Source organism: Ambystoma mexicanum, chromosome 2p, assembly GCF_040938575.1.
Source record: "Ambystoma mexicanum isolate Mex_15411 chromosome 2p, UKY_AmexF1_1, whole genome shotgun sequence".
Lineage (NCBI taxonomy): Eukaryota > Metazoa > Chordata > Amphibia > Caudata > Ambystomatidae > Ambystoma > Ambystoma mexicanum.
This window is the reverse complement of record NC_090923.1, coordinates 11,320,384-11,332,650: the sequence shown is the minus strand read 5'-3', so window position 1 is coordinate 11,332,650 and position 12,267 is coordinate 11,320,384. Positions and strand designations below refer to the sequence as shown.

General features: G+C 42.8%; 1 pseudogene; it reads right to left on the bottom strand.

Moving 5' to 3' along the window:
- LOC138567661 (zinc finger protein 585A pseudogene) overlaps nt 1–12,267 on the bottom strand; it is a 574,778-nt pseudogene that overhangs the window by 296,405 nt on the left and 266,106 nt on the right.

Genomic DNA, 12,267 nt, shown 5'->3' with positions numbered 1-12,267 from the left:
TTCATAAGGTTATAATAACAGAACCTAAATCCCTTTTATTGCAATCTATACATAATTATGATATATCATTAATAATTCATACTTTAAAATGATAATCATTATAATTCATTATTTACAACCTTCATTCAATATCAATCATTCAAATCATTTTGATTTTTTAAAACTTTACTACACCTATTGTAAGAGCAGTATTTCTCCCATTGAATAGTCATTCCCAGAATTCATCAGTGCTAAGCCAATTATCCTTGTAGGAAAATCTTGTGAAGGCTTTCTGTCTCAGGATTTCTAGTGCAGGATATGTTGTCATAATGTGGGGGAGTGTCTCAATGTCTTGCTTCGTAGCCCAAAATGTACAAGAGTTGCCATCCACTCTCTTCCTAGAATACTCAATTCCATAGTCAAGATAATATTTAATCCAAATCTTAAAAAGAAAATCATATAGTGCCCATCAGGGAAGGTAAGTCGGATGAACGCCATATTTTTTGTTTACTTGTCCTATATCCTTACATAGAGTATTTTGACCCCTTAAATCAAAGGTATTGCACCAATCTGACCCGTAGTTTCATTTTGACAGCAGCTGGGTTTGTAATAATATCCTCTTGACAACTTGAAAAAAATTGAATATTTTGAAACACTTCTCTTTAAAAATGTTTCTAATACCTGTGTTGTGATTCTCCATCCGATGCCTTTGATCAGAATAAATGGTATTTTTTAGATGTTCTACTAATTCTAATGCAGGATAGCGCCTCCATAAGTAAATCACACTCAAGAAAAGAAGCCTTCATTCATATCTTCGAATTGCCATGGGCACACAGTTAGGCAATGATAATGCCTTATGGCAAATGTTCCCCCCACACGTGCAAAGTCAATATCCTCTGTAAGGTACAAACCTCCAAACCGTACATAATGGCGGGAATAACCTTTGCACGATATAACTTTATTAATGGAATGAGGTAGAATCGACCCTGTTTCTCATTAATAACTTTCATCTGGGCTCCAAATCGCTCTCCTTTCGTGTTAGGTTTCAGTATTATAGCAGACTTGCGAGCTTTATTTACTATTAACAGTCCCAAATATTTTATTTCATTTACGACACTCTCTCCTCCCCTAATTTTCAACAAAAATGCAGGCCCTTTCAGGGCCTGTAACATCATGTAAGCCACTGCTTCAGACTCAATTTAGAAATAGAAATAAGACTATTATTTTCTTTACACCCAATGGTTCATCTTAAAGGTGGCCTTCTGGCTCTACATTTCACCCAATGTTTCGAGATCTTCGAGTCTCTCCCTGCGTCTTCCCTTAGTGACAGTCTTTTCAGTCATTAACTCTTAAAAGTTATTTTGATGAATTGAATTGTAATATGTTTATGATATGTTTTTATTCGTTTTTGTAATTATTGAAAGGTTGTTTCATACAGCCAAACAATAAATAAAAAAAATTTAAAAAAAAGTTATTTTCTTTGAAGCCCATGCCACTGTGTCATTGACTCAGAATTCTAAACGAAATGGTCACCGTGACATGATTTACATAATACTCTGCATGCCAGAGCCTAGCCTCCACCCAAAGCTGGTACAAATGCCAAGTTGGGTGTGTGGCAAGCTTTGCGACACAGACTCGAGCTGTACCAGACAAGATTCAGAGTGCTGTAGGCATAGGTCACATTTTAGGTACTCCATCCACTGTCTGAATACAGAAGTCTTTTAAAGGACAGAACATCGTGTTTGTTTAATTTGAACTGAATTCAATCTTGTGTCTGTCACATATTTGAACAAGATGTACATTTTTTTGTTATTCGCTACTCTCAAAAGTGGCATCTGGTAGGACCTTCCTCTTGCCAGTGTAAACAGATTAAACCCCGCAATTTGGATGAGAAAAGTCAGTGAGTTCCAATCTTCAATACCCTTCAAGGCAGACACGTCTAAAAGATGTGCAGTGGCCTGCTGGTCAATTCTTACAATGGATAGATTGTGGTGTAGGGTGGCAATCGTATCCACAATTGCATCACTAAGGAAGTAGATGCCTTGTTGTAGCGCATTGAAGTTGTTATCTCTGCCATAGAACCATTTCGCTACAGTATGATTTTCTAGAAGCTGTATAGCTGAGACGGCATCCTGCCAGGAGGTAAAGATTTAGTTTGTTCCCTGAAGCGCTTACGTCTAGACTTCCCTAGGTGTGTATCCATTTGTGTGATGGCAATTCAATCGCTGGATGAACTCCATGTGTCAGTGTCATGTATAACTGAGCCTAACTGTGCATGCTTATCCATTGACTGGCAAAGCTTCCCAATTGAGATGGCAAAGGTTTCTGAAGTGTCGTGTGAAGCCCATGCTCCGTAAGGACCTATACTGGAGCCAAAGCACTGGTTATTGCATTCATTGGATTCAATACCCATGATGCCAACATACCTGACCATATGTGATGTGACGTCTACAACTTACATACCTGAAGCATATGTGGTGTGACTTCCACCAGTAACATATATGAAGCATATGTAACGTGATGTCTACCATTAACATAACTGAAGCATATGGGATGTGATGAAAGGGGCCCCTAGGGGTCCCTCGTGCTATGGAAACAAGGCAATGACCATACACGAAAAGATGCACCAGACACGAGGATCAAATTCCCAATGCTAGGGTTTATTGCAAGCAAAAGATAGGATCAATTGGCCAATTCTGATCTCACGCCCCGCGACGTGAGTTTCCTAGACCTCGAGGGACGCAAGAGAGCGAATTACGTACATCAGTTACATATATACAAAAAGCATATCATACAATCAGCAAAGTCATGTTCAACACCCCTCTGTATTAAGTTCCTTTGAACTCGGGATGACAATGGACATATCCGACGAGTATGACGATCGTAATGCTTTCGATGTCTCTTCTAGTAACAATGTGCAATTTAGAAAGTGCGGAGGCATCTTTTAGAACATGGTGGTTCTGTTCTTGGAAGCAATCTGTACACGGGGGAAGAGCCATATTCCAAGCTTTGCTATCTATGAGCTACTATTCGTGTCCTGGGAGCCGAAACGTTCCAAAGGGTTTTGCGAAGGGGGGCCGTAAGAGAAGCATAATTCAAGCCTTTAACTGTATTATTCTAACATATTCTACCATCGTAGGCGACTGGCTGGCAGCTGTGAAGTGATTAAATGCCCTGCAGCTTCCTCCCAAGGCTACAGAGAGGGAGCGTGGGCATTTCTTTCTGGGCTACTCATGAGGAGTTCAGCAAACTCTTCAGTCCCGCGACCTTGTCCTTTCATATTCAGACAACAATGTTAACAGTTGAGCAGAGTAAGCAGAATCCGCAATAATTGCAAGCTGCAAAGCAGTTTTTAGACAGAAAGCAATGAGCAATGGTTAACAAGCAAAATGGCGATTCTTACTACATTTAAAATGGCCGCTTGTTGGTCAAGCATAACAGTCTATATTTCTATAATTCTGTGCATAAAACGGTTGGCCTTCGGCCATCAAGATACGTCTATCATCCAAATGAAGGGTATTCATTTTTCCAGATTGACACTATCAGCAGTATCCAGTCCAGACTGGAGACATTCCCCTATTGCCTCTTTTCCGTCATTGACAATATTCAGGAAGCCTTCCCGTTCCTCGCCTTCCAGAATATGATCAGCCGCCGCCGAAATGCAGTCCCACAGGGTATGGGTGAAACTGGCCAGCGTACAGGTGACATTAGTTGACTTAAGAGCTATGCTATCCGAAGTAAAAACTTTACGGGCCCAAGCATCCACCTTCTTATCCTATGGATGAGACATATCATTAGTTCATTTGTTTATATTGTAATTGTTCGCAGTTAGATGCCCTGAAGATGGACTCCCCTTGTCCTAATGCATTGGCCAACACAGGCTGCCTTGCAAGACCTGGAAGAAATTGGAAATGCAATAGAAAATAACACAGCAACCTATTGGCTGAGGCTCTATATTCTTTTAATCAGAGTTTCATTCAATTTGTGAACACATGTGGGTAAGATTTAAATACAGCATTCCAGGATTACTTTCATTTGGTAAACATTTTTGTCCACTATTCCTTCTTGGAATTCGGAGACGACGGCTATGATATCATTACAACCACAACACTTTCATTTCAGACAGCAAGGCACCATTTAATTTCCAAATTTGCAGGGGTTTTATTGTCTCACATTTGCCCTTTCTACTCCATCAACTGTCAACTTACTAAAATGCACACCCACATTCTTCAATGGAACTCTTGCCATCTTCTCCAGGCCCTTCACACCAGGCCAGTTTCTTATAAGATAGTTATTTAACAGTCAGAATACACCCTCCCTTATGTAACTGCACCTCCATATGCCGATCCCTGGCCAGGGAACTTTCTACTAACCTTATGTGCTCAAATAGAGACAGGAAATAGTGTAATACACTAAAGGGGATCCTGAGGGGAAGAGAGTTCCACTAGAGATGGGCAATAGTGTAATACACTAGAGGGGGTCCTGAGAAGAGTGTTCCACTAGAGACAGGCAATAGTTTAATACACTAGAGGGGCTCCTGGAGAGGAGAGTGTTCCACTAGAGATGGGTAACAGTGTATCACACTAGAGAGGATCCTGAGGAGAAGAGTGTTCCACTAGAGTCAGGCAATAGTGTAATACACCAGAGGGGATACTGAGGAGAAGAGTGTTCCACTAGAGATAGGCACTAGTGTAATACAACAGAGGGGATCCTGAGAAGAGGAGCCACATGCTGCAGAATGTGTGGAACATTTTGAAACGTTGCAGAGTTCAGTCAGGAGGACATTCAAGACGAGTCATAGATTTCTTGGAAACTGACCTCTAAAGTAATATCCATTCTCATTCCCAGTAGAGGCATTTTTACTTAAGCAGAAAAGAATGTTACTCTTTGTTTTTCACACTTTTTTGAATCTCGAAATTTATGTAACATAAAATATGTATTTTTCCTTTGCAGTTTCTCTACATATGAGTCAGTAATACCTGGAGAACACCTCCCAGTGGTGAAGCGTGGCTGGTATCACTGGCCTGAACATATCCATGGAGCTGAAGGGTGAGAGCAGGAAAGCCTGCAGCTATGTCCACTGCTCCCAATGTTATAGCTGGGAGAATTGCTACTTTTACGATGGGAATATCTGACAATTTTTGAGGGGTAAATGTGATCAATACACCTTGTATCTGTAGGGCTGGAATTAAGAGCTGCATTGGTACTTATTCACCCAAAGGTCACACGCTCTCTGATGGTGTGCAATCTTAGACAGAGGGCATTCCAGATATTGCGAGCTCAAACCAAAAAAACTACGCCATCTGGGTATCTTCTGAAACAGGACATCCTCATCTAGAACGAAAACCAATGCGGTGGAGAATGCCAATGTTTTTTCCGGTGACTAATAAGGTTACTGTTCAAAATAAAGCGTGTTCCATATTCGAGCAAACGTGATGTTTCCCACCTGTATGTGTTCTCTGGTAGCTAATAAGATGTCCATGCCGAGCAACCACTTTCCCACATTCAGTGCACGCATAAGGTTTCTCACCTGTATGTGTTCCCAGCCAACTCTTTCCCACATAAAGTACACCGAAGTTTCTCACCTATATGTGTTCTCTGGTGGCGAATGAGCTCTTGTTTCCCAGCAAACCCTTTCCCCGTTTCAGTGCACACATGAGGTTTCTCACCTGTATGTGTTATCTGGTGGTGAATAAGATTTCACTTAAGAGGCAAACCTTTCCCAAATTCAGTGCTATCTGAGGTTTCTCACTTGTGTGAGATCTCTGATGGAAAATAAGATTTCTCTTCGCAAACCCTTTCCCACATTCAGTGCACTCATAATGCTGGTCAAACGTTGGATTGGGTTTTGACCCATCATGTGTCTATAGCCGACCTGGATATTGCTCAGTGTCACTGGTCTGATTCTTCTCAGGTTATGGCAATAGCCTCTTGGCAGGCACCACCATAGGTGACCTGCATACTCTGCAGGTTACACAAAACAATGCAGTCAGAGCCATTTTTGGTCTCTCCCGCAGAGATCTTGTCTCAGCGGCCAGACAGGAACTTCACTGGCTCCCTGCGAAACAGCGTGTTGCACACAAAATGCTTACACTTACTTACAAGTGCTGTCACGCCGATGCCCCCCAGTATCGTTCTGATCGACTATCTGCATATAGAGTGACTCGTACTTTACCTTCCAATGAGCCTACAAAACTCACACGACCTAGATTCAAACTCTCAGGCTTTGGAAGAACTGGATTGGATGTCCAAACCCCCCAGGCCTGGAATAAATGCCCCACTCATATGAGACAGGCTAAGTCCATCGCAGATTTCAAGAAGGGAGTTAAGAGCTACCTGTTTAATCTTGACCCCGATTAATCTGCTTCATTAATAATTATTTGAGGGGCACACCAGCTCTGTTTGCATCAACCCTGAAAGATTTCCCTCCTTGGAGTGCTCATTAGCTTGTGTTGTTTGTCCTGTCTTGGTTGATTGTGCGCTCTGAGTCCTATGGGCGATTTAGCATGTTAGAAACATTAAATCAAATCAATGAGGTTTCTCACCTGTATGTGTTCTCTGGTGGATAGTAAGATCTTCCTTCCAAGCAAATCCTTTCCCACATTCAGTGCACACATGAGGGTTTTCACCTGGATGTGTTCTCAGATGGTGAATAAGACCTCCCTTACGAGCAAACCCTTTCCCACATTCGGTGCACACATGAGGTTTCTCACCTGTATGTGTTCTGTGATGGCTAGTCAGATCTCCCTTCTGCGCAAATCCTTTCCCACATTCAGTGCACACATGAGGTTTCACACCTGTATGTGTTCTCTGATGGTGAATGAAATGTCCCTTTGAAGCAAACCCTTTCCCACATTCGGTGCACACATGTGGGTTTTCACCTGTTTGTGTTCTCTGGTGGTGAATAAGACCTCCCTTATGAGCAAACCCTTTCCCACAGTCAGTGCACACATGAGGTTTCTCACCTGTATGTGTTCTCTGGTGGCTAGTAAGATCTTCCTTCCGAGCAAACCCTTTACCACATTCAGTGCACACATAAGATTTCTCGCCTGTATGCGATCTTTGGTGGCTAATAAAATGCCCCTTTGAAGCAAACCTTTTCCCACATTTAGTGCACTCGTGAGGTTTCTCACCTGTATGTGTTCTATGGTGGTTATTAAGACTTCCGTTATGAGCAAACCCTTTCCCACATTCAGTGCACACATGAGGTTTCTCACCTGTGTGTGTTCTATGGTGGCTAATAAGATTTGTCTTCTGAGCAAACCCTATCCCACATTCAGTGCACACATGAGGTTTGTCACCTGTATGTGCTCTCTGGTGGCTAATAAGATTTCGCTTATCAGCAAACCCTTTCCCACATTCAGTGCACACATGAGGTTTCTCACCTGTATGTGTTCTTTGGTGGCTAGTAAGATGTCCCTTCTGAGCAAACCCTTTCGCACATTCAGTGCACTCATGAGGTTTCCCAATTGTATGTTTTCTCTGGTGGCAAGTAAGCTCTTGTTTCCCAGCAAACCCTTTCCCACATTCAGTGCACACATGACGTTTCTCACCTGTATGCACTTTTTGGGGGCAGACAAGTGTATTGTATTGCATTGTAGTAGTCATTTATATAGCACCTTTTCCCATTTGTATGACCTCAATGCGCTTTGTGTTAGGAAAGCCCTTGAAGGCCGAAGTTCAGGTACATTTTAGGAGGCTTAAGATGCGTGTGTGTGTATTTGGGCAAGATTAGGATTTAGGAGGGCTAGCTAAAATCCAGTAAGCAACCCAAGAAGTCAGGCATGTGGGAGGGTGCTGAGGGAGTCCAGGACAGTGCAGGAGACTCGATATGTGCCCAGCTAGACCGAATTTGTCATAGGTTGTCGTTGTATTCTATTGGCAGAGGTGATGAGGCAAGTCTGGTGTTTCAGTGCAAAACGGTTATGTGACCAGCTAGACTGAATGTCATAGTCGTATCATACAAATGGACACTATAGTCAAATTCACTGATAAGGTTTTTCACCCATGTCCTCATATGTGAAATAAGTATGTTCTTAGGATGGCAACGTTTCCCATAATCTATCCATGTGTATGCTTCTTCTCGAAAGTTTATTGTGTCAGGTCCTTAATAAGAGGACACCTCCCATTGAATCCTTTCCCAAATTCAGAGCACAAATGAGCTTTCTCGTGTGAAAAGCATTGCTGGTGACTAAAATAATTTTGCCTCTGATTTAAGCTTTTAAAATAGTCAGTCCAAGGATGATGTGTACATTCACATTTACAAGTGTTTCTCAAAATGGTTTAAAGAAACTATCTTACATTCAGAATGTGTATAAAATAATACTCACATGTGTTCGATCAAGAATAATAGTGACAACAAAATGCTTTTCTTACTGCAAACCAAACATTGTCGTTTTTGTGCCAGACATCCGTCAACCCCAGGATTGAGAGGGAGCAAGCTTGGTTACTGGATGTTATCAGGAAGGAGTTGCATGGACAGAAGCCATCTGGTAGCCAATCGGCTTCTCAAGCTCAGTTCCTGAATACTCAGAAAAGACAACTGGACCCCAAACTTTCACACGTCTAAGACACTTGGAAATTGCACATTCTAATAATGACACTTTTCACTGCATTAGTCCAGAGAATCTACCAATCACTGCGGTTGCATTTCTGGGGCATCAATCACCTGTTAAAATAAAAGGAGATGCACGTTATTGGTTTCAACACATTCTCAATCGCAGGCATCACAAGTAACAGGCAGACTGGTTCTCAGTAGTAATGATGTGCACTAGTTAATTACTCACGTAGTAGCTCATAAGACGTTGAATACCAGGGTGCCATCTATTGGGGACATGCACTCTAGGGGGCAGAGCAGTGGATCTCTGATGATAACATATAATGGGATAGAGGCCATATCCAGCAGGAATAGTGGGGTTCAGTTTTACTAAGACCGTTTTAGTATCCAAGAGTATGAGAGTAAAACACAGGCTGGGTGAACAAACACTTTAGGTGGATACTTTAATCATCAGGGCCGTGCATATGCATTCTACCATTTTATTTCTTCAAAATTGACTAAACTGGCTTGAAAGCTCCACATTGCTAGATACAAATGATAAAGGTAGTTTGCCAAAAATCCGACACCTTTTTGACCAGCGTTGTTGTAATCACTGATCACTGAAATTCCTTCCATTTAGGCAAATGTATATTGACCCAAACACAGAGACTGATGGAATGACATTTTTGGAAATAAGGCAAAGTGTACAGGAGACTCCCCCCAACATCGTCCCATTTGCCTTCCTAATTTTTTATACATATGCCCTATTGCCATGTACTGAAGATTATTGGCCAAAGGGATACCACTTTTGTTGCCTTTTCAATATACCGCTGGGTAGTGTTCAGGAGGTGGGGAACACACTCTGTTTCTTTGTTCAGTGGGTGTAAATGGGTCTGTTTTGTATAACCCGGTCCAGACCCCCATTTTTGTATACTCTGATTATTGCACCCTAGGTTGAATCTGAGCAGCCCCTGCACCCTCTGCACTGTGAGCAAGGATTACTTTTATGACATCTCCAGTAACCAATGGGAATGCAGCCCCAACATTGTTAATATCCAAGAAGGGATCAGCACCATTTACTGATTACACACACCAGTTGTTTGTGTCCCATATGGCATTGGGCTGGGAATAAGATGTATGTAGTGTGAATAGTATGAATAGTCACCCCAGGATACGCGGGCCACCCACCGTCTGTCCGCCTGTCTATCAGACAGTCAGTCCTAGATTACTTATTGTGCAACAGAATATACGAGAATCTATGAGAATTCCAGTATGGGGGTCAAAGACCAGTTTGAGGCGACCCGATACAATCAATATATATATCTATATATGTGTGTGTGTGCGCGTGTTTGTGTTTGTGCATGCATGCATGTGCATGTGAAGAAGTCAGAGCCTTGTCTGCCATTGAACACTCCATCCAGGGCATACGTGCACTGAGAGTGAGCTAAACCTCTATACAGGGTACAGGTGAAATTTCAATCCTCAATTAATATTTCGTTTGATTTCAAATGAAAATAAAAAAACAGCAACTTTAAAAGGCTGCTCGGAGACCACTCAGAGAGGTCTTTTTAAATTTAACACGAGTGTGTGCAGGGGCTGGCAGGCACGACCGAGCCGGTAGACAGAAGTTGGTGAGGTACAACGTTTTTGCCGAAGAATTTAGACTGAAAAAAACTCATCGAACAAAAAGGGGGTGGGGGGTGAGTAAGGGTATATAAGGTGGTAGGGGTTTTGGGAGGATTGAGAATAAATACAGGGGAAGTGTGGGTTTCAGGCGGGTAACCCCCAAATAAAAAACAAATACAAAAATGCAATGTTTTTTCATCAAAATATTTCAGTAAAAAACTGAAAAAAAATATGGGGATGAATGAACATAGAACCGTTGGTGACTCGTCAGGTAAGTGTGTTAAGTGTGTGTGTCTGTTGTTGTCCGTTTAGGTTTGTGTGTGTGTGAGGAGGGAGAATGTTCGTTGTGGGGCAGGCAGGGGGTAAATCCGATTGCATGTTTGTGTGTCTGTGTGAGTGTGTACGTGGTGGGGGTGAGAGGGATACGGGGGTGAATCCCCAATTTCTAAGAAATCCCACCAGTGTGTTAGAAGGTGGGGATGGGGGAGTTATCGACTTCCTGGGGAGTTGGCAGGGTGATGAAACCCACACCAGAAGTTTTATAATTCCAGATTTTGAAGGCTGCACAAAATCAGACAAAATAAATGTCTTTTTTTTATTTGGCCTTCGAAATGCAGAAATATCACATAGAACCCACATATCTGTACAACAAGATCGCCAAACCAGCCCTTTCTTGTGAGCGCTGCCATGTCCTGAGTTGACAATCCTTAGCAGACACCCCCCCCGCGCCCCTGATCTGTTCTCAGGTGTGGGGGTGGGGGTCTGTACAGGCTCACTTGAGATCTCCATTTGGCCAGCATATTATCAAGTCCAAGCATCTAAAATGTTTAAAGCGTTTAATAGATGGTGGGCCTCATTACGAGTCCGGCGTTAACCGAGGCGGTAAAACCGCCTGATTAACGCCGGACTCGTATTACCATTCCGCCTCCGTGATTCCCGGAATTACCGGGGCATTACAACCCCGGTTTTCCGGGAATCACTGAGGCGGAATGGTGTAAATCCCCATTCCCATTGAGTCCTATGGGACTCGATGGAAATGGGGATCATGGAAACACCGGCAGCATCTCGTAATGCTGCCGGTGTTTCCTCGTCCGCCTGCATGCGGGAGGTGTTAAACCTGCCAGGTTAGACCTGGTGGGAACATCACCTACCGCCTGCAGGGGTCGGACTCAGGCGGTCCGGAAACAACGGTGGCGGCGGGTTTACCGCCACCGTTATTTCCGGACCGCCTGGGTCGTAATGAGGCCAGGTATATATGAAGTAAGTCCAAATCATAGTACACAATAAGCATTGAGCCGCAACGTTACTGGGGAAACTGGAAGATGTTAAACAAAAACTAGGGTGACATCTGGAAAGTGTTGGGATGTTCAGGAAAGGTCCCAATGAGAAAGACGGGGTTCACGTTGCACACGCCACATTGGTGACTTAGAGAAGGGTGAAGTTGGTGTGGTGTTGCAATTTTACATGTATGCAGCGTAGTTAATGAGGATCGGATATGTTACTTGTAACGTTACCTTGCATTTTAAATTCATACATGTTAGATTGCACGCTTTTCATAATCTTAGGGCACAGGTATAGCGGGCCGTGCGGGTCATGTACCCTGATACGCCCGATATAAACTCTATTTTAGCCAAAACAAAGAAGTTAGATGATGATCCTGCAGCACATATAACGTTATTTCAGAAGATGTGGAGGGGAGAGATGGGAGAAGCATGGGATAATAATGTGGCGATCTTCTACCACATGTTAAAAAAGGGACTTCCAGCCGGAAATTCAGGCAAACATAGTGCCTCTTTGTAAAAGAAGACCAGAGAAGGAAGAGGAGGGCAAAGAGAAGGCACAAAAGGCAGGGGCCAGGCTCGTTCATAAGAAGCAACGAAAACATGATTGGAAGGAGCAGGGATGGGAGAGCAAGTGAAATCAGGACAACAGGGATATAGTGAATTAGGCACGACTGGAGAAACTAGAACGTGTGAAACAAAACTGTGGTGACATCCGGAACATAACATTCTTTTTATACTTCACATACATGAATACAAGTAAATGCTTTGTTACCGTGCAACCATTATAGAAGCAAATTAGCTGTCTCATGTACCAAGATGGTTAGCACCTAGAATAACTAACGA